General features: G+C 41.3%; 1 protein-coding gene across 1 annotated transcript in view; it reads right to left on the bottom strand.

Moving 5' to 3' along the window:
* LOC309660304 (uncharacterized protein) overlaps window positions 1–23,938 on the bottom strand; it is an 897,320-nt gene that overhangs the window by 77,181 nt on the left and 796,201 nt on the right. The window contains exon 1 of the transcript XR_014263328.1: window positions 12,183–12,518. The gene's annotated coding sequence lies outside the window, so the exon portion shown is untranslated. Of the gene's footprint in view, window positions 1–12,182 lie in introns of the transcript that reaches the window.

Below are 23,938 nucleotides of genomic sequence, written 5' to 3'. Positions count from 1 at the left end.
TTGTAATCAGGTCCAGACTTCATGCCATGGACTGATTTCCCTCAATGTAAGCAGTGTGTTGAGACTAAAGAACATAAGCTTTGGGCTCAGATTGACCTGGGTTGCAGTCCTGACCCCACTGCCTGAGCGACCCAGCAAGTGGGGACTCCTGAGTCACAGCGTGCACTCTGTCAAGTGGTTAAAGTCACCCGTCTCGGTGGTTCTCAAGCTGGCTGCCCTTCAGAATCAACTGAGGCGTTTTAGAAGAAATGCAGATGCCTGGGCTCCAGCCCAGAGAAGTGGATTTAATCAGAGTGCCCTGGTCCTTGATGGTAGCATAATTTCAGAGTTCTCCAGGGGATTCCTTTGCGCAGCCAGGATTTAGACCCACTGGCCTTCCTCTTAAGGATGATGGTGAGGTGCTGATGAAGTTACTCACGCCAGCATCTGGGACAAAAACAGGCATCCCGGCTCTGCTAAATTCCGCTCCTCAGTCAGTGGCGCCACACCACCTGTCAGCACCAGCACTGCTCTCCACAAACGGGAGCTGACGAATTCTCTAAGGAAACCAAGAGGTCCGTAAAGTCCATGGCTTGGGCTTCTCACAGTGATGTTCTTACTTACTAAGCATTTTATTGCATTTTATCCTCTTATTTTATTTTACTTATTTTGGCCATGCCACACAGCTTGCGGGATCTCAGTTCCCTGCCCAGGGATTGAACCCAGTCCTTGGCAGTGAAAGACTGGAATGCTAACCACTGGATCACCAGGGAACTCCCTTATTAAGCCTTCTGAAGTTAGGAAAAACCAGGCAACAGTGCCAACTACTACAGCTAATCAATGAATTTGGTGAAGTAGCAGGATACAAAATTAATGCACAGAAATCTCTTGCATTCCTATACACTAATGATGAAAAATCTGAAAGAGAAATTAAAGAAACACTCCCATTTACCATTGCAACAAAAAAAATAAACTACCTAGGAATAAACCTACCTAAGGAGACAAAAGACCTGTATGCAGAAAACTATAAGACACTGATGAAAGAAATTAAAGACGATACAAACAGATGGAGAGATATACCATGTTCTTGGATTGGAAGAATCAACATTGTGAAAATGACTCTACTACCCAAAGCAATCTACAGATTCAATGCAATCCCTATCAAACTACCAGTGGCATTTTTCACAGAACTAGAACAAAAAATTTCACAATTTGTATGGAAACACAAAAGACCCCGAAGAGCCAAAGCAATCTTGAGAAAGAAAAACGGAGCTGGAGGAATCAGGCTCCCTGACTTCAGACTATACTACAAAGATACAGTAATCAAGACAACATGGTACTGGCACAAAAACAGAAATATAGATCAATGGAACAGGATAGAAAGCCCAGAGATAAACCCACGCACATATGGTCACCTTAATTTTGATAAAGGAGGCAAGAAGATACAATGGAGAAAAGACAGCCTCTTCAATAAGTGGTGCTGGGAAAACTGGACAGCTACATGGAAAAGAATGAAATTAGAACACTCCATAACACCATACACAAAAATAAACTCAGAATGGATTAAAGACCTAAATGTAAGGCCAGACACTATAAAGCTCTTAGGGGAAACCGTAGGCAGAACACTCTATGACATAAATCACAGCAAGATCCTTTTTGATCCACCTCCTAGAGTAATGGAAATAAAAACAAAAATAAACAAATGGGACCTAATGGAACTTAAAAACTTTTGCACAGCAAAGGAAACCATAAACAAGACAAAAAGACAACCCTCAGAATGGGAGAAAATATTTGCAAATGAAGCAACTGACAAAGGATTAATCTACAAAATTTACAAGCAGCTCAATATCAAAAAAACAAACAACCCAATCCAAAACTAGGCAGAAGACCTAAATAGACATTTCTCCAAAGAAGATATACAGATTGCCAACAAACACATGAAAGGATGCTCAACATCACTAATCATTAGAGAAATGCAAATCAAAACTACACTGAGGTATCACCTCACACCAGTCAGAATGGCCATCATCAAAAAATCTACAAACAATAAATGCTGGAGAGGGTGTGGAGAAAAGGGAACCCTCTTGCACTGTTGGTGGGAAGGTAAATTGATACAGCCACTATGGAGAACAGTATGGAGGTTCCTTAAAAAACTAAAAACAGAACTACCATATGACCCAGCAATCCCACTACTGGGCATATACCCTGAGAAAACCGTAATTCAAAAAGAGTCATGTACCACAATGTTCACTGCAGCACTATTTACAATAGCCAGGACATGGAAGCAACCTAAGTGTCTATCGACAGATGAATGGATAAAGAATATGTGGCACATATATACAATGGAATATTACTCAGCCATAAAAAGAAACGAAATTGAGTCATTTGTAGTGAGGTGGATGGACCTAGAGTCTGTCATACAGAGTGAAGTACGTCAGAAAGAGAAAAACAAATACCGTATGCTAACACATATATATGGAATCTAAAACTTAGGGAAAAAAAATGGTTATGAAGAACCTAGGGGCAGGATAGGAATAAAGACGCAGATGTAGAGAATGGACTTGAGGACACGGGGAGGGGGAAGGGTAAGCTGGGACGAAATGAGAGAGTGGCATGGACTTGTATACACTACCAAATGTAAAATAGATAGCTAGTGGGAAGCAGCCGCATAGCACAGGGAGATCAGCTCGGTGCTTTGTGACCACCTAGGATAGGGAGGGTGGGAGGGAGACACAAGAGGGAAGGGATATGGGGTTATATGTATATGTATAGCTGATTCACTTTGTTATAAAGCAGAAACTAACACACCATTGTAAAGTAATTATACTCCAATAAAGATATTAAAAAAAAAAAAGTTCCCAAACGAACTAATTTACCAGAAGGTTAGTATTCAGGATCTTACACAACTCTGTTTTCTTTTTTAAGGAAGAAGAAAAATTCTGAGCAATCGACTTCTAATGCACCATTTCACTGATAGAGCTTCCTTCGGACATGGATCCTGAGTATCCCCATAAAACTGTAAGTTACAGCCTGCCATTCCTGGGGCAGCTAATGGAAACACGTGGCGCTGATCACGTGGCTTCCGGATTGCGCATCGCAAGGGCGTCAGTCCCTGTGAGTAACCTCCGCGTTGCCTCACAACAAGGGCACCATAAGTTATAAACTGTCGCAGAGCTTTAGAAGCAGGCTTTGAGACAGATGCTAATAATTCCATACAGGAAGGGCAGAAAGTTTTGCCTTCATTTTTTTTTTTTTTTTAAATAGCACGGCCAGTCAGCCAAAGAAATCAGTGTTTAAAAGTCGAGCAACACACAGAAGGATAGATAAAAATCGATACCAAATCCCTCTTTCCTTCCCAAGCAACTATTAATAAACTCCCTCAGCTTTCAATTGTCTGTCCCCATTACAGTCTTGGGCAGCAAGGAATATGGGGCATGGAGTCTTTCTGGAGGTTTCCTGCCCTGCTCATTTCTCTATTCTGCCTCTGCTTCTGCCATTTCCCTTCGTTATAGAATAATGACAAAGAAAAGATTAGAAGTGGCCTGGGCGGTACCTCTAACCCCAAAGTACCAGGGGCTATTTGAGGAGGTAACCAAATGCTCCCTTTCTCAGTGCACACAGATACCTCCACGGGGATGCATCGCTGAACATATATTCCCAAACTGTCATGTTTTCAAACTCCGTTCTTTTCTTTCTAATGCACTTGGTTTTCACATCCTCATACCAAGGCCAATTCCTATGGTGCTTTGCAGATTATGAAGTTTGTTTCAACCTCTGATTGAATCTCTCTGTCAGACAGACCCTTTAACCCATCGTATAATGGGAAAAATTGACACAGAGAGATTCACTAATGTGTCCAATGTCACACTACCAGAAAGTGACAAAGTGGGAACTTGACCGGGGAGGATTGGTGAGGAGCTGCTGAAAGCTCTTCACCTATATTTCTTTCCCTCCTACCTGCATCTCCCCCAAGCAAACCTCTCACTGATAACTGAGAGATTTTTGCAGAGACACTGTCTCATTTAGAGTGCTGCTTATATCAGTTGTAAGATCTCCCTCCGGGTCTGTGGCCAGTTTGCCCTGAGATCTGTCTCTCAAACTTTGGACTGCCCAGGTGCTGACATGTGCAGGATGCACTGCCCAGGCTGCCTTGTTGGTTGCCCTCTGGCTGGATTCCACCAATGAGAGGCAGAGGCTATGCACTGGAGGGTGGGCGCAAGGGAGAAGTCAGGGTATTTCTCCATCTCCCTCTGTGCCTGAGGCTGAATCCTTCCATCCTCAGTGTCTTAGGCCTGCCGCGATTCCAGCTCCTGCCAGTAGGCCCTGGGTCCTGTCCTCCAGGACCATGTCTCGTCTCTCTCCATCTTACACTACCAGTTTCTTGCTATTGCTAATCTCTGGGTTGCCTCGGCACCCCTCATGGGGCATCTCAGCTCCTCCATCACCCACATAACTAATGACCTGCATTAAAGTCCTTCTTTGTGAATTAGCTGACATGGTTCCTGTTTTCTGGTTTGACCCCGAAAGATATCATCACTTTTAAAAATTTTTGCACATTTGTATACTGGGTTGGATATAGAGGGAAAAATCAAGAAAGAATCAGATTTTACTGATGGCTCACCATGGACTTCCTGAGGCTTGGCAGTTTTATATGCCTTGTATATTTTAGTCCTCAAAAGAGAACTGTGGGAAACACATTATCATTATTCTCCTTTCACAGAATAACCTGGATATCAAAATGTGAGGTGACTTGCCCAAGAATACAGAGCCAGTAAGTGGAACGGCTGAGATTCTAACGTAGGTTGTTTGTACTTCTTTATCAGTCATGGAATAAAGACCAGGCTGGGACTCCCTTCTGGAACAAATACTGGAGACAATGTTGTAAGTATCAAAGTCTGTAGTACAAATGACTTGCATTATTTTTACAAGCATTGAGCTAAATAGTGAAACAGCAGGTATACGTAACACATAATTAATACAAGCCTTAATATCTAACGATGCTTTGGGAAAACTAAAGCAGTAGAAAAAGCCAGGGTCCTGCCCGAGGACAATTCATGCCTTTTAATTAGATTTTTTCTGATTATTATTTGATGTGAAAAAATAAGGCGGAATAATAAAAGTATGGATTAGATTCACACTTCTGTTATTAATTGTGATTCCACAAAGTCAAAACACACATACATCTTAGACCTCAACCATTTTTATTTATTTCTTTAGCTATCAGCTAGAATATTCTTTCTAGCATTATTATTACAAAGAATCTTCCTTTCATAAAAAATATCTCCCTACGCTCTGCTATAAAGAGTAAAGGGCACTGAAATCAGCCTCAAAGCACTGAATTGGAGTCTTGGCCTTAACTTTTACTAGATGTGTGACCTTGAGAAAGTTGTTTCAGCCATCTGAGGCTCAGATTCCTCATCTAAAAAGAGGAATAATTATATTTTGTCTACCTCCTACAATGGGTCATTTCGAGGATAAAAAAATAATGTAGATGCATTTTAAAAAATACAAATTGCTCTACAAGGATCACGTTTATTAAAGTACGTTTACATTCATTATTGCGTTTTTATCCTCAGAGCAATCTGCCACAAGTGCTTTCCTTCATCAGCGAAATGCATTAATATGAAAAAGGTAAGTGTGAAGACCAACTTTACAAAAGCCTTGCAAATAGCAGTTTTGCCCAGCCTTAACAAATGGCAATTTTTGAAATTGGTGGCCTTGCTGAGCATTTCCGGCTACTTGCACATAAGGTGGTTCCTGCCTATCCCAGCCTCGTGGCCAGAGAATGCCAACATCTGGAGTAAAGACACAGAAAATGCCAACATCTGGGATAAAGACACAGAAGCCAAGTGCAGCTGAGAACTGACATTGTGACCAGGTGGATTGAAACAAAGTGCAATTCTACCATCTTATCTGATGATTTTGCGTGTTCTTCCGACATTTTCGAACATCAGTCTTAATATTCTATAACTCTGTCCCTCTCCTTTTACACTGCAGAGTCCTATGAAGAAAGATGTAAAGTGAACCAGAAAAAAAGGGGGTGGAATTTCTTACATTCATTTAAATATCTAATATCTAAGGGCGCGTCCTGACTTCGACATTTTGAAAACAAACAAAAAGAAGCAGCTACTGTTTCAGCAGCAAAGAGGTGCGTTTCTCTTGTCAACTCACATTCATCAGTTTTGCTGGGGAACGTCAGCCTTCTGGATCCGCTGAGGAACTGGATTCCCTTCCTCTCTGATCTCCAACACCCATTTCATCTTGCAGTTTCAGCACCTATTTGTAAGTGCCTATGTGCCTGTCACTGGGCTGAGCAGGGTGCTGAGGACACCTGAGGTTAAACAACACTCAGGCATTGAAAGAACTCTCAGCCCCCAGACCCATCCCTGCTCCCCAGTCCCCAGCTCCCTCCCACCAGGCACCGCTGTACTTTGGGGCAAACAGCATTGCTCAGACCACCAGCTGACACTGCTGCCCATTTCCCCTCTGACCATGGTTGGCCCAGGTAACTTTTCTCCTTCCTCCCTACTTACAGAAAAGTGATTACTGCAAGTGGGCAAAAAAAAAAAAAAAACGTAAAGAAGAAGAAGGAGTTCAGTTCATCCCATCCAGTGCTATGATACAAGTCCATATGCATTTCAGTTGTCAGAATGCAGAGGGATTCACGGAAATGCCTTCAATTTTAAAGGCTGTGCAAACCTGGAGCTCACATTCAGAGAAGGCTGACTTCCAGCTGCTTTGTAACGATTTTAACGGGACAACAGAGCAAAGCGTCTTCCTATTTTCAGCCCTAGCAATTTGGTTCAAGCGTGATCTCAACCACTTTAAGCTCTGATATTTCTAGCCACCTCTTATGCTGTATTTTCTCTTAATGCCACCAATCATGTGTGAAATTCTGTTGCAAAACTAATCTTTGTGGGAAATGATATATAATGACTTCTTTAAAGAGAGACAGAGAGAGAGGGGGCAGTGACTATGGCCTTTGTTGTTTTTTGACATGTTTTTCATAGTGTAATACAGATGGAAACAGCTCTTTCTCAAGGTCAAAGTCGAAAGAGTTTTCTGCTTATACAAGCATCACTCTTTCTTAAGCCGGAAAAGCCTTGAACATTATCCTCATGACTTGACTTTAAAAACATCTAAGGTATAGAATGGTTGATAAACTTGAAAACCAGCTGTGCTCAAAATATAGTTTCATATCCATCTTATTAAATCAATAAAGTTTTGCCTTTCAGATGATGTGAAAAGATTTACGAATATACAAAAGATGTGAATGAGAAATAAAATTTGGGTATTTATATAACAAGGCACTATTTTAGGATCCAGTGTTACACTTACACACACACACACACACACGCTAGCCAACACACCTGGTCTTATCAAGGGAGATTTCAGTCAAAAGCAGCTGTGACCAAATATTCTGCAGTGGAAGTCAGAAAACACTAATTTAAATTTTTCACTTGTTTTTTGGAACAATTATGCCACCCACAAAAGGGTAACTTTGCAAGTCGTCATTATCTCATGAATTTTGGAACTTGTCCCTTAAATAAACTCATCTCGTTTCCATGTAATTACAGCAACTAAGAAGGTCCTTTAAAAAAGTAGAAAAACTTAGCTCAAAATTTAAGGGTCCTAATAAAGAATCCATGTTACTGACATCTTGATCATCCTTGGAATTTGGTTCCCGAAAATGAGAAATTCATATGAATCTGAAAGAGAAATGTCTTGAGGGGGTTCTCTTAGATTTCAGTCTCCTGCATCTGATGCTTTCTGACAATATTCACCTGTCACATCCGCCATCCCTGTTATGTAGTAATTGATTGCATGTCATTTAGATTCATTTGTAATAGCACACAATGGTAATGACTTCAAACTTCAAAAAGGGAAACCTGGACTAACAAATTCCTTCCTGAATTATTCTCTCCCGCTGGCAACCTCGGGGAAATAGAAACACGTCCAGAGTGCCTGAGGGACTCAAGTAGACCTAATTCCCCATAACAGATCACTCAGTACCAACTAATTAGGATGAGTTAAATGTTTCCACTGAAAACACACACACAAAGAGGAATGTTTTTCTCTGCTGCCTGCTGTTTTCTGCTCATTTCCTTCCTTGTAGCCTTGCCGGGTAACTGCTTTTCTAACACAACCAAAAGTGTAAACGCTGACTGGAGAATGTTCTAAACATCCCAGCGGAAAAACAAAGTCCTTCCTATGACAATGTACAAACGTGGCTATTATAGGCAGGGGAATAGGCTGCTGGTCTAGAATTTTCCTACGAGATTTTTTTTCTAGCTGTTGTATTAAAAGCTTCCTCCATCAAGTATTTCTTGTTATGATAGGCACAGCGCTAAGTCTTTTTCATGTTTTTCTAAGGCATTTTAAGGAAGACAGCTGATTCACAATTAGCAGCACGCTGCACTTGAAAGGCTCATTCGCACTTTCTAAATTTTGCTCGCCCTTTTCTCCGGGTTTAATGGATATGCCATGAATAGTAGCATTGAGAGGGAGCTCTAATATTTGTCTCAAGTTCTGCTCATTTGTTTAAGGTGCATACTTTCTTTTTTGCAGCAGGATTCTCAGGGAGCAAACCCTCGCCCCTGCCTGGCTGTAAGTACCCCCAGAATCTCCATCTGGTTGATTTTCGGCCACATCGAATTTCCTCAGTGCCATCAGGCTCCCATTTTCTCTCCTGATGGCCAAGGGCTGTGACATGGCACCTCTCTGGCAAACTGTGGACAATTTGTGAGGTTGGCAGGACCACGGGCAGCTATTCATCACTCCAGCAGTGGAGAAATGTGTGCAGCCAGATGGAAGGGTAAGATGATTCAGACATACTGGAGACAGTACATGGTTACAGACTTCTGCTGGGATGCACCTGCCCTTCATGCCAGCGCTGTCCCCTGACCCAACTGTAACCAGGTGACACGGGGCAGGTCTGCTGTACTGACAGCCGCCCAGGACCGCTGCCTTCATCCGCTGAGAAGTCTTGCAGCTGCTTGTTGTTATTTGCGGATCAATTTTTTTTTAAATTTATTTTCTTATTTATTATCTCTAGGTCTCATTTGCAAACTGAGGATCATAATACTACCTTTTTTTTTTTTTTTTTTGCCACATGTGGGATCTTAGTTCCCCGACCAGGCATTGAACCCGGGGCCCTCGGCAGTGAAAGCGCAGAGTCCTAACCACTGGACCACCAGGGAATTCCCTGTTTCCGGATCAATTGTTGTTAACGGCTCTTCATCCTCGGCACATGCCATTTTTTAAGTCTGTCAAATATTCCTGGGGGTGGAGAGGGTAACTTCACAAGTCTTTATGATTTTCCCTTGCTTTTACAGTAAATCCCAATCAGGTTGCTTGCTGGGATTTTTCCTCTCTTCTTTCTCCCGTGTGAACCTGATTCTTAACTCCAAGTAATGAATGCGAGATCCACAGAATAAGTAACAAACGTATCCACGGTGACCGAACAGCAAACTCTTAAATTACTGCGCAGTCAGTGCAAATGAACAATTATTGAAAACACTGCCCTAAAATTTCAGTAGGAGATAAGAGTGAGGCTTAAGTCATTAAAAGGGTCCATTAGCCTCGTGAGTCTGAGACAGCACACTCAAAACACGAGCTATTCTGGAGAACTGGAAATATTACTTATTCCACCAACTTGCACACACACATCTGACTCCAACTGAGAAAGGCCAGGGTCCCAGAGTCCAGCCCCTAAGGGGAAGGGGGTCTACAGAGAAGCAGAGTCTGGGTCAGTCTGTCCAGGCAATGAGTCTTCAGTTAAACTTGAAAGGTGTAGCAGGCGAGCAAAACTGACAAATTAGATTATTTACAAGGGAAGTAAATACCCTGCTTGCATACCAATTCCTCGGGTGTTAGACCATCACCATGCTCCTCATCACTCCCTGCTGGGGACACAAATAAAAGACTTCTGACACCTCTACCCCATTCCCGCAAATCACCAGAAAAGCCCAAGAATTCAGCCCTGCTTTCCTTTTGTCCCTGTTCTCCCTGACCTGATAAACCCTCTGCAGTTCAAAAATGAAGAAGAAAGTCACAGTTTGGGTGACCAAACTGCAAAGTGAAAGCACTGTTTTGAAAAATTACCTGAAATAGCTACACACACATAAATACACATATGTGCCTACGTACATACACACACACATACATTCTGTTAAGGATGTGCAACATTAAAATGCTGTTGAATCTTAACACGCCTGGGTCGTATTGTCAATTCTGACCCTAGATCATGGACCACACATTTTATGAGAGACAGGTGGGCTCCCAGAGTTCTGGATGCCAAACAGCTTGAGGGAGGGGCTGCATAACAGAACCTGAAAAAAACAGCATTCCTAAATACACACGATTTCCTCCGAGAATAGAAAACCATATCTCATGCCGGAATTATGGTAAGACCGAACCGTGCTCATGACACAGAGGGCAACTTTAGTCTTGCCTTTAAAAGAGTATAGTTTCATCTGAAGCAGGACATCACATTTCAATGTGTGCTATTAAAAACTTGCATTACACAGTGAAACTAACTGCCCTGTGAATCACCCTGCTTTACAAGACGGCTGGACTAGCATGCAGTTAATAATACGAGCTGGCCCAGCGAATAGTTCTCCAAGAGACACAGGAAAATCCAGTACAGCACAGATGGCCTCTGGACCAGTACTTTTACACCACTGCTCTGGTTAACACTACATCCTCACCACCATCACCTTAGGCATTGTTGCAAGAGGTTGAAAACTTAAGCTAACATTAAAATCTTCCTTTCCATCTCTCAAATACCATTACAGATGCTGAAATGCTATTTTGTCCAAAAGACATATTATCTTTACAAGCTTTTGCATGTGTCAAACACATTCACAATAAACACTTGCTATTTTATGAATTGCCAATTAACACGCTTACCACCTCTATCACTACCCCCTGGAAAGAGTGTTAACTCTGGATTCTGCTTAAATTTGTCTATCAAATGAGGAGCCTTTCTTTAAAATCGATTTTAGTTATTTTTAAGACTTATTTCCTAACATGACGCAAATTAAAGGGAAATCAAAACTGCTGTCAAGACAACTAAAAAGCATTCAGCTTTTGCATACTTTGGCAAATGTTTCAAAGGCTCGAGCGAACAAAACAAATAGTACGCACAGCAATAAACAACCGAGAAACTAATACTGCCCCAGCGCAAGTTTCTCGAAATACCTCTTTAATTGAAAAATGACTCTAGCTTACATATTTCCAAGCAAGTCAACTAATCACCCAGAGCGTTTGCATCATGGAACCCTCGCCCCTCTTCAGCTGCTCTCACAAACCTTTTAAGATCAGAGACATGCCCTTAGGTGATGATGCGGGATGAAACTTACAGAAGGAAAGCATAACTTCAGGGAGGAGGAAAGGCTATTCCGTCTAATTCCTTGGCTTCCTATTTAGGGAAGGCTTTTGCCTTCTCCCCATCAGTAAGTTGCAGCGTTACAGTGCAAATGTGCAGCTCCCAGCCCACTTAACACCGCTCCACTAAGAGCCCAGATCTAAGCCTCAACATGTTTTCTGGAGAGGCAGGCAGCTCCGCAGAAAACCTAAGGGAGGTTTCCACCACGGCACGCAACTAAACTGCACAAACGTTTAACCGCTCCGAGACCTCTAAAGGTTTAAAATAATATACATTTTGTGCCAGGCTGCTCTAGCTGGATGGAAAACTGGGATACCGTGGAAGCGTGCTCTCAGCTGCCCAAGCACCGCACACCAAAGAATGTTTTCCCTTTCTGCCTCAGAATTAGGGAAAAACCAACATGCTTAATGAACCGTGGATATGGACTAAGCTTCCCCGGCATCCACAGCACAGAACTTTGTTTTACATTCCATTGAGTTTGCCCGTGACTTTCCCACGCCGCACTATTTCTCCTTCCTCACCTAGCTAAAAAAAAAAAAATCAACTTCATGCACACAAATCAAGGCAAAGTTGAGCCACCCTCACCCCTGCCTCTTTCCTTTTCCAACTTCAACTCCTCTGCGACTAACAAACAGCCCCGACTGTAGCACAAAGGAAGCTCCCAGGGCTGCACCAGCTGGGTCCTCCAGTTGCCAGCTGAAGGTAGGTTTACTGGAATAGATTCTCGAGGCTTGCCGAGATTTTCCAAAGGGCTTGTCTGCCCTGGTGAAGAGCTGGGCACCCCCAGCATGACATCATCAGCGTGAACACTCACCAAAATACATTATGCTTCTCATTAATCAGACAGCCGGAACCCCACCGCGGCGTCTTCAGCATCAGCTCGCACCCAGGGCTGCCGCGCAGAGCCAACCCGTTTCATGCTACATTCGGCGGAAACGTCCCCGGCGTGGAGAGCAGGGGCGCCGAGCGTGCCGCCTCCGCCGCGGGATGAGCGCCTCGCGGGCCGCCTTTCCCGGGCTACGGTCCCCGGCGGCTGGAGCGTGCGCTCGGGCTGCCTGCTGCACTGCCCATCTTTACTGTAATCCGACTCCTCCTTGCGATGTCCTTGCTGCGCCTGTGACATCAGGACTGAGAGTACTACAAACAGACCCCCCCCCACCCCACTCCACCCCACTCCACCCCACCCCACCCCCGGTTCGCCGCGGCTCCGGGAGGCGCTCCGATTGCCTGCCTGGACCAACCATGGTGCTCGGGAAGCGTTGACGAGCCCAGAGACCTGGGAGGGGGCGGAGAGAGGGGCGCGGGAGGCTCTCTTAAAGAGAGAAGGGTCTCCAGAGCCACCGAGGCGCGCACGGGGGGAGAAATTCACCGGGGGGTGGGGGGCGGGAGGGGACAGGGTTAAGGCGACTTCTGTCATTGACGTGTCATTAGACACTTTTATCCCGCCCCTCCCGCGAATGGCAGCATCCCCGCCCCAAATGAACCTCCCCTCCCAAGTTTAAAAGGCAGTAGGAAGAGGAATGGTGCCTTGTGCCTGCATTCCCTTTGCTGTGGGCTTGAGGGTTGGTTGGTGTCTGTGATGGTTATACCTAAAAGCCTCCAGGGACCATGGCTAGGGTAATACAGGTTTCCACTGAGAAGTGATCAGATCACAGAAACCCAGCAGTTGGTGAAGAGTTGCTTTTATTTCTTGAGTATTTTCTGAGCTAGGTTGATAGAGAAATGTAAAGAAAAATAACTGGTGATGAAAGTCACCTCGCACTTGCACGAGATCACATTTGCTGCCTCCCGAAGCAGGCAGGAGAAAGGACACTGAGGCTGAAATGATCCCTGACCCCAAAGGGGAGAGACATTTTAGCCTGAAAGATAACCAGGATTGTGTCATAATTCAAGTCTGGTCACCAGTATAATATAGACACACACACACACAAGCACTCCCATTACATTCGAGCTGAACAGTCGAGAAAGGCAAAGCTTAGCAAAGAAGCTTAGCCCTTACATAGAAAAGGATGTTAAAAAGAAATCCCTGAAAGCTGGACTGATTAATATTTCAATGCTCTGCACTGAAAATAAACCCATAGAGCAAGTTCAGTTTCATAAGGACTCATCTCTTTGGGGCCCAACTTACCTACTGGACCATTTAAACAAACATTTCTAAAAAAATCTATTAAACTAAGAACTGAAGATATTGATAAACCATAATGAAAAAGAATATAAAAAAAGAAAAAAAGCAAATAAAAATTTAAAAAAAAACTGAAGATAAAGAACTGTAGCCTATGGAAGCAAGCAATTGATATATTTTAATAGGAGTTTTGGTAAGCCATGGTAGCCAATATTTCTCCATTGTGATATTAAAATATTCCATGGTCTTTCCTTGCACAATTCTGTGTCTGTTGATGGGTTTAATACACTAGGAGGGGCTGAAGCCCGTAACAGCTTGCTCTGCAATCTTGCAGTGGATTATAAAGAATTTGGTGAATGCAAATAGATAATCATATATAAATCAGAAACATTACAGCGAGTCTTAGGATAAATCTGGTGATGCTCTTTTAGAAATAGTCTTCATTTAAAGCAATTTGGAGGAAGAAAGTGTCAATAGTAAAGAATATTTACTTTTTTTACTCCTATTTTTAAACTAAAACTAAAAAGAATGTTACAGGAAAATCCTGAAGACAACACATAAGTGTTTTTCCTTTTGGACAGATGGAAATCATCCAAAAGTACAATTATTGGCCTTTCCCTCAGGCGAAAGAACCATCTGTGGTAGAGCTTATTCATGAAGCTCATCAGGTGTCTTGACGGCCTACATGGGCTAGGGGGCGCTGTAGTTTAATGTTAGAGTTTTTGGTCCTTTCGACTTCCTGTAGTTAGAAGGTGGAAGCTTTTAGAGTTGCATTTAAAACAGGAGGTTTAAGATACTAAAGGACTCTCTTAATAATTAATAACACCCTTGAATTTGCGTGGCATTCTGCAGTCACAAGGTCTTTTCACTTATGTCATCTTTCTTACTAACAAACTGAGATCTCGAAAGGCGTATATTATAATCACAAGAACCTGAGGCTCAGAGACTTTAGGCAACTTTCTCAATGATGTCAGTAAATGTCAGTACAGAATAGTTGTCTTACTATTTGTATGTTGACTTTATGTTCAAGTCCCCAGCAGAGCTCTTTATTCAAATATATAAATTCTAAATTTCCCGTTTATAATGGCTCAGGTAAAGATCTCCCCCAATCGTATAACATCACTGCATGTTCCAGAAAAAAAATATATATTTATATGGTCATGAAAATAAGAGGCAGAGAGCATTTGGTACTAGAACATTCCAACCTCTGCCGGGTCTGAAAGAGCATGGCATCCAAGGAGCAACTCAGTGTTACATTCATACAATGGAATTCTGTTCAAACAAAAAAATGAGGGTGTCTGCTTTATTTAAACACGTGTGCCCCATCCACCTCCAATTCAGGGTTATCTGGAATGTCAAGACCTCCGATAGAAAAGTTGCTTATTTCTGGATGGAAAACAAGTGGTTTTGATTTTACTTGTACACTTATTATCGTTTCTTCTAAAATTACTTTATGTGTATATATTATATTTATAAAGAAAAAAATGCGACTATTTTTATCTTGAAACAAAATAACATCTAAACAAAGGCACAGCTGAGGTTGGCTAGACGTAGGGTTGTGGACACGACAGCCGTGCCTGAGAGACGTGCCCATATGTCACCCCCAGGAGAGGACCCAGCAGCTCCCAGGGAAGGACCTCGTTCACACCCGTGGCTTTTCTCTGCCTCTCAGAAAGTATGAGAAGCTGAGAAATTCTGAGGGGGAATAAGGTAGAAATAGACCTTTCACTAGTAAAACAAAGGATGCCCTAAAACCAGTCACATATTTGGACTGAACACATCATGGGAAGATGTGAATTTTCTCTTCGCTCAGATATCCGGAGAGCTGCCTGCCTGGACTCTCCTGTCTCCTGAAAGTCTTGTTCAAAGGTTTGTCAGGGTAGTCATTCCCAGTCTCCCTTCTAACAGTTCAGACTGCCTTCCTCCTTCCCCTGGCTTTTCCTAACCCCTCACCACCCTCTTAAGTCTCCATAACATTTATCACCATCTGACCCACTACTGTGGACATCTGTTCATTTTGATCTCTCTCCATTAGAATATCATCTCCACGAGGGCAGGGATTTTCCTTGTTGTTCACTGCTGTCGCCACCATCCTTACAAGGGTATCTGGCACTTGTTGCTACTCAATAAACATTTGTGAATGAATGAATGAATGAACATAACTGAGTACAACCTTACTCTGTGTAAAACATCATACTTTCCTATGTGCCTGCAGTCAATTCTTTGAGACTGATGGTGTTTGATGCAAACTGTTTACACAAGTTGAGTGTGTCCATGCTTAGCAGCAGCTGTTCTTACATTCCATGCAATACAGATGCCAGGTGGTCCTGCAGACCATAATCTGTGAGCTTGCTTGTCCTGTCTCATAGCTGAATGCAGCAGTCATGCAGCATTGACTTAGCAGAGCCCGTTTATGTTGCCTTCCTCTGCGTCTTAGTTTTGCCCACTTTCATCTCTTCCTTATGTATCAGCGATAAAGTTTTATCCAATGTTCCTTATTCCAGGCTTGCCTAAGGCCAACCCATGCTCCATATTAGATCCATTATTATCTTTTTAAAACAGATGTGATCAACTCACTCCCTTGCTCAAGACTCTTCATTGTCTATTTCACCTACCAGTGTATATAGCGCCTTTCACAACTAGCCCCTGATTACTTTTCCACTTGTGAATGCTTGATCCTTCACAAGCCTCACTCCAATCCCATTGCAGAACTACAGTTCCCCTAAAGACTACACTCCTCTTACCTGCTGTCTTTATCTGGACAGTTCCTATTCAACTTTTGGGGCTTTGTTCAAGTATTATTTCTACTGAGAACCTTTCCTAACTTCAAGAGTGAAGGAGGTACTGCTCCTATTTTGTTTTCAGATAGCATATTATCTAAGTCCTACTTGAGCACTTAAACATAGTGTGGGGATTTCCCTTTACTTGTCCATCTCCCAAATGAAAGAGGATGCTCTTTTTTTTTTTTTTTTTTTTAATCTCCAACACCTAGTATAAATCAGTATTTAATGAATGATTCCATTATTTATCTATTCATTCATTCCATGTTAACTGAATAAATTCCATATCTTTTGAATGTCTAGTTTGTGCCATGCATTTTACTAGGTGATGGATAAAGAACACGGCAGAAAGTGCAAAAGGCAATGGGGGACGTGCCTGAGGGTTACCAGGAAGAGCAGGAAGGTCAGTGTGCTAGAGAGGAAGTAGGTACTGAGGAGGATATTAATAGTTGAAGTGAAATAGGTTACATGGAGCCTAATTCAGTAGGACTTTGGTTGGCCATATCATAAAGATTTGGACTTTTATTCTGACTTGTATAGAATGCCTTTGGAGTAACGTAATTTGACATATTTTAACAGGTTCACTATGGCTGATGCATGGAGAATGGATAAAAGGGAGCAAAGGAAAACACAGGTGACCACTTAGGAAGCCTTTGTAATAATCTAGAAAAGAAATGATGGCTTAGACCAGGGTAGGAGCAGTGGAGATAGTAAAAAGTGATTGGAATCTATACATAATGACAAAATGGGTCAATAGGATTTCTTGATGAGTTGGGAAAGTGATGGAAGAGAAAAAAAAGAGTAATAGATTATTTGAAATTTGGGGACTGAGCAATTGGAAGGTGAAATTTCCACTAACTGATAAGAAGACTGTGGAAAAACATGTTTGGGTGGCGGGGTAGGAGGTAGTCAATGCGGGGCCTATTTAGTTTGAGTCCTATTATAATATTCAAGTGGAAACGTTCCCTAGCAGTTGGCCTATATAAGTATGGAGTTCAGGGGAGATGCTTGAACTTCATATTTAAAAAGTCATTGTTTGTATCATTTTTTTTAGATTCCACATATAAGTGATATCATATGATATTTGTCTTTCTCTGTCTGACTTACTTCACTTAGTATGATAATCTCTAGGTCCATTCATGCTGCTGCAAGTGGCATTATTTCACTCTTTTTAACGGCTGAGTAATATTCCATTGTATATATATATGTATCACATCTTCTTTATCCATTCATCTGTCAGTGGACGTTTAGGTTGTTTCCATGTCTCAGCTATTGTAAATAGTGCTGCAATGAACATTTGGATGCATGTATCTTTTCCAATTATGGTTTTCCCCAGACATATGCTCAGGAGTGGGATTGCTGGATCCTATGGTAGCTCTATTTTTAGTTTTTTAAGTAACCTCCAGACTGTTCTCCATAGTGGCTGCACCAATTTACATTCCCACCAACAGTGTAGGAGGGTTCCTTTTTCTCCACATCCTCTCCAGCATTTATAATGAACTTATATACAAAACAGAAATAGACCTACAGACATAGAAATAAACTTATGGTTACCAAATTAGGAGTTTGCAATTAACATAATACACACTACTCTATATAAAATAGATAACCAACAAGGGCCTACTGTATAGCACAGGGAACTATACTCAATATTTTATAATAACCTATATGGGAAAAGGATCTAAAAAAGAATATATATATACATATATATGTATATATACATGTATAACTGAATCACTTTACTGTACACCTGAAACTAACACAACATTGTAAATCAACTATACTTCAATTAAAAAAAGAGAGGAAAAAAAGCAATAAACAAATAAAAAGTTGTATTTTCAAATAAAAAAAAATCATAACCTTATAGATGGTGATTAAATCCATGAGACCAGGTGATACCTCCAAGGGAATATAGATGGAAAAGTAGAATAGGGTCAACAGTGAGCCCTGGGGAATTATAAGTGCAAGAGACCAAGTATGTGTGTATCTGGTGACTGAATATTTGTTGAAAGCACAATAATCTGTTGAATGAATATTTGTTGACATATGAATGACATTTGATGGAAGGCTATTTATTTTAAGCCTGAGTTTGCCTCCGTCTCATATACCTACGCCCAATGTCAAAACAGGTTGAAAGGTGGAGAAATAACTAATTTGTCTATATGAGAACAAATGACAAATGCAACTAATCTGTGTAGTGTTTTGATCAGAATTTTGTAGATTGTGTAGACATGACTACACACTCATAAGTCATTTTTATTTATTGATTCCTACTTGATGCTTCCATTGAAACTAAATGCCTAGGGACCTTAATCTGGATAATTAATAGCCTACAGGAAAAGAAGTGCTAATATTGTGATAAGAAGAAAAATTCTATAAATACTATAATATTGTAAAATTCTACATATCTCCCTAACCTTGGAGACATCATCTAATAAATTCCTTCTATATGTGGTCAGTTAACATGGGCTTTTTTACAAGATTTACTAACTGGCATTGAGAACCCTCTTAGAATTCTTACCCTGGAGCTGGCTGTGGCCTAGGCATGTTTATTCATTCAAAAAATAGTTATCGGGTACTCACGTGCCAAGTACTGTTCTAGGTGCTGAAGGTACATTGATGAAATTACAGACTCTCTGTCTACATGGTGCTTACATTCTTGGGGTTTCCATACCTTAACTTATCCAGTAGGATTTGGAACCTCTTCCTGTTTTGTCTCATGCAGAGGAAGACTTACAATATCCTTCATCTCCTTCATTCATTGGTTACGGTTTATTGCTTCTTTACCCCAATAGAATGGACATGAGGGCAGGGGCATATCTACCATGTTCATACTGTATCCAGTGCCTCAAAAAGTGTCTCAACAGGGGCTTCCCTGGTGGCGCAGTGGTTGAGAGTCTGCCTGCCAATGCAGGGGACACGGGTTCGAGCCCTGGTCCGGGAGGATCCCACATGCCGCGGAGCAACTCGGCCCGTGAGCCACAATTACTGAGCCTGCGCGTCTGGAGCCTGTGCTCCGCAACAAGAGAGGCCGCGATAGTGAGAGGCCCGCGCACCGCAATGAAGAGTGGCCCCCACTTGCCGCAACCAGAGAAAGCCCTCGCACAGAAACGAAGACCCAACACAGCCAAAAATAAATAAATAAATAAATAAAGGAATTCCTTTTTAAAAAAAAAGTGGCACAACAATAAGAGACATGAAATAAATATTTATTTGTGTTGATTTATTATTTATTTGAATGAATAAATATCTCAAAAGTCTTCCATATGATCCTCTGTCCTGATGCTACCGAGAATATAGTTATATTCTACCAGGAATGCCTTTTCCTCTTCCCCTTTATCTGTCTAGATAATTGTATTCACCACCCAAAACTGCTCAGGTATTTCGTTTTCTACGAAGTGTTCCCTAGGCTTATGTCTGACTCACATGTTCCCCTAATGTGCTCCCAAACATTGTTTGCAAAACTTTATTCCAGTATTTATTAGATTGCCTTTCAATAAGCAGCCCGGTTATCAATATCCCTGAAGCAGAATGAAGGTTCTTTGGAGTCATGGAAGAAATAGACAAATATCAATTCCTTTAGTATTTTAACATACCTCAGAATATAGCAGAAATGCACACCAAGGACAAGGCAGATTGGGTTTGTGATTGGAGCGTGCCGTTACTATCCATGACTTAGGAAGCAGCAACCTTTGCTGTGATTGGAGACGAGTAACAGAATTCCATAGACAAGGAGGAGACTTCAAGAGCAATCTTAGGGTGAAGAGAGAATTCCCAAAGCTGGGAGGAAAGGCCAGCCAGGAACCGGAGGGCTGATCAGCCAATTAGGCAAAAGACACATCAGAAATTCTGTGGGTGGAGCAGGTCAGGAACCCAATATGGGAGCCAAGTATTTACCAGAGTCAAGAAGAGAGAGTTTAGGCAGAGAAGAATCTGGGAAAAGCTAATCACAGGTGCCTTTTATTAGCACATTTGCCCTGATTGATTGATTGTCCTGATTCCCTTATAACGGGAAGCATCCCAAGCTCCCTTTCTGAAGTCTCTCGGATTAGCTCCCTGTCACGTTTCCCTTTCTTATTTTCTTTTTTCCCCTCCAAAGCCCTTCAGGAACGTGTTCACATTTTTATCTAGCTTTTAATAAGGCTGACTGGCCTCTTGCTTTATGTCTATGTGGATATTTTCTCCAAAAATCAATGGACACCACATCAGACATTTGGTAGTCCTGGTCTACCTACTTTGGTGCCTCACTCACAGGAAGTTTAATTATTGTGACTATTATCATCAGTGGCAAAAAAAAAAAAGTGAAGATCCTATATAACAAGACACTGAACTCAAATATTTAAGCTACTGCTCTGCTTCTCAAAGCATTTGGTATCTTATTTAAGGAGATGAAGCAGTCATACAAAAATATAAGTAAAAAAAAAAGGTAGTATAAAGTAAATGACAAATGAATAATCTAGGACATGTATGTAAGGGCTTGGTAAAAGACGAAATTATAATGGCTTCAAGGCAAACCTGGAAAGCTGCAGAGAAGAGGTGGCACTTAAGTTCAAACTTTATGATTGGCCAGATTGATCAAATGCAGACATTGGCAAATGACATAAAGCAAGGGTGGAGCTGTGAATGGTAGGTCTGGGAGACAAAGAACAAACCAGAGCATTCAAGAGGAAGTTTCATGAAAGATTTTCACGCCAAGCGAAGTTGGAGAGGAAAACACAGAGCCTACGTTGGATGTGACCTCACATCCCAGATTAAAGGGTTTGAAGCGACATATGATGCAGGAAGTGTCTACTGAATGAATATGTGAATGAACCTTAAAGTGTTTCCAAGGACAGAAATGTAATAATATGCCTCCCAAGATATTTGGAGACACCTTACCATGAGTTAATACATCTTGTAGAGCGGGTTGAGAGATCTTATACGCTCCAGAGGTTTCCAATTTTTCTTAAAATAAAATTCATTTATGGTTTCTGGGCAGCAGTTTGAGGATAAGCCCTCTCCCCACAACAAATGTGCTTGCAAACCAAATGGAAGAAGAAAACAACATCATATTGAATTTCTTCTTTTGCTTTAAAAAAAAAAAAGATATTTCAAGGTAAATTGAGTACAGGTCAAGTACAGTTGGATGTTTTAGGTCATGGACATTCCATTTTTATATATACCGTGATAATAATGCTATAGAGTGAGCACAGAGACAATGCAGTGTGCCCCCAACTTTGCAAGCCTTCACAAAGAAATTGAAAGTGTTTCCAAGTGTGCATAATTCTGCACCTCAAGTCAAATACAGTAGATGGAAATTTGTTTGGCTTCCTCTGTCAAAATGTCTAAAACACATGAAGGAAATGTGTAAAGGAAAACAAAATATTCCAGTTTCAACATTCTTTTAATTATATCTCAGTTTCAATCTTGGCTTTGCTCAAACGTAGAAACAATCCTAAGGGCTCATCTCTGATCCTTTTGGTGGATAAAATGACCGCGTGTGATTTTTCACCCTTGACTCAAAAATGTCATTTCTGGAAATCCATGGTATTTGTCACCATGAATACCATTTAACAGTGGCAGTACCCAAAGGAACTCTGCACAGCCATACGTGAATACAGCTGAAGGAACTTAATTAATCTTGCTGTCACTTCCATGATGCTTTTCATCAGTTTTGCTGCTATCTGATCAAATGGCTTTCTCCGTATTGGAAACGGCTACCCACAGCCTCTTGGAAAAGCATTTTCAAAAGGTAAACAAAGACTCGCCTTTGTGGTAGGGAGCTTTGATGCAGACAGACATTATTGTTGCTACTCTAACATGGAAGTAACCCTCACATTTCCTATTTAAGATTACAAAATCACAGAAAACATAAATATCTATTCTGTCCCCAACCGAGAAATTGCTTTAAAATCTATACACAGAATGTGTATTTGAAATAAAAGGTCATGTTTTTCTTTCTATTCTTTTCATGAATAGTGATGCTTAATTCATTATCATGAACTGTATTAACTAAATACAGTATAGAATATAATGCATAACAAATCTAGACTTTTTCACCGATCACTGTTAAGCAGATGAAAGTTGGGTTTAACTGATACAGCAAAGCAAGTGATCATTCAATGACAGTACCGGCCCTCACTGTGAGTCATATTTTGGAAAGATTGGTTTCATATGTGTATATTTTAAGTATAATTTTACTTATATGCTGTTTTTGCATTGTTTTTTCAATGCTGGCCATAATTTAATTTACTAAAAAGAAATTGGAATGATCTTGTAAAATATCATCACATTTTGACCATATGAAAGTCAACTCAGTCCTGTGGGATAGCCACAGAGAACTAGAAAAGCAACTCACCAATAGCTCAACATCCGTGGTGCGCTCTGATGAAAAAATATCAGTAATGTGTCCTCTTTCTTCATGTGTGGAGCCAGCCTCCAAAATTGTCCCCAGTGATTGATTCTTGTTTCCCAGTATTCACACTCTTGTGTGGCCCATTGCCATTTTGGGTAGAACTGACCTGAGCAACTAATAGGCTGTTGTTGACATGACCAAGGTGTGACTTTCAAGATGAGGTCATAAAAGGCAAAGCGGCTTTGGTCTCTGTCTCTTGGATCACATCCTCTAGGAGAGGGGACTTGCCCTGCTATCAGGACACTCAGTAAACCCTACAAAGAGGTACACATGACAAGGGACTGAGATTTCCAGCATTTCCTGGCATCAAGTTGCCAGGCATGTAAGTAAGCCACCTTGGAAGTGAATTCTTCAACTAGGGTCAAGCCTTCAGATACCTGCAGCTATAACCAACATTTTAAATGCAACTCATGAAAGACCCCAAGTCAGAACCACCTAACTGAGAAACTCCCAAATTCCTGACCAAGAGACAGTGTGAGAGATGATAACACTTATTATTGTTCTAAGCTTCTAAGTTTGGGATTTTTAAAAATATGTCAATAGATGCATCATGCAGCTTTATAGCCTAGTTGTAACAGTGGGACATCTGTACAAGATCAATTAAAATGATGACAGTGTGATACAGAGCTCAGCTGAGATAGACATAGACATAGGGCCTTGAAGAGGTATGTATCCCTTTGGGTTTTGGTTTCTTAATGCGTGAAATGATGGAGTGGGAATGAGTGAGGGTCACCAATGCAAGAGTCTCTGGATAGATGTGAGGAAAGTCTTGATAATATAATTTCAGGGGGTGAGCTAGATGTCTGTTTATAGAGACTGTTAGAGCCTTTGGAGGATTGACAGTGTGTGTCAACGAGTGCCCATTATTTTGCTTCAACTGACCGGAAGCCATGAGGGAATTCGAACCTAATGTTGCTAGATTCTTCCATTTCTCCCCTTCCCAGTTTTTACTTTCTATGAAGAAAACAGTACCCACTTGATAAAATCTTTCATGGAACTTCAATGTGAAGCCACATTGTTTTAAAATTATGATTTTTTGTTTTGTTTTATTTTATTTTAATTATTTATTGGCATATAGTTGCTTTACAATGTTGTGTTACTTTACAATGTTGTGTTACTTTCTGCTCTACAGCAAAGTGAGTCAGCCACATGTATACATATATCCCTTCCCTCACAGATTTCCTTCCCATCGAAGTCACCACAGAGCATTGAGTAGAGTTCCCTGTGCTATATAGTAGGTTCTCACTAGTTATTTATTTTATACATGGTAGTGT

This window comes from Balaenoptera physalus (assembly GCF_965194825.1).
Source record: "Balaenoptera physalus genome assembly, chromosome: 4".
Classification (NCBI taxonomy): Eukaryota; Metazoa; Chordata; class Mammalia; order Artiodactyla; family Balaenopteridae; genus Balaenoptera; species Balaenoptera physalus.
This window is presented reverse-complemented; position numbering and strand designations above follow the sequence as displayed.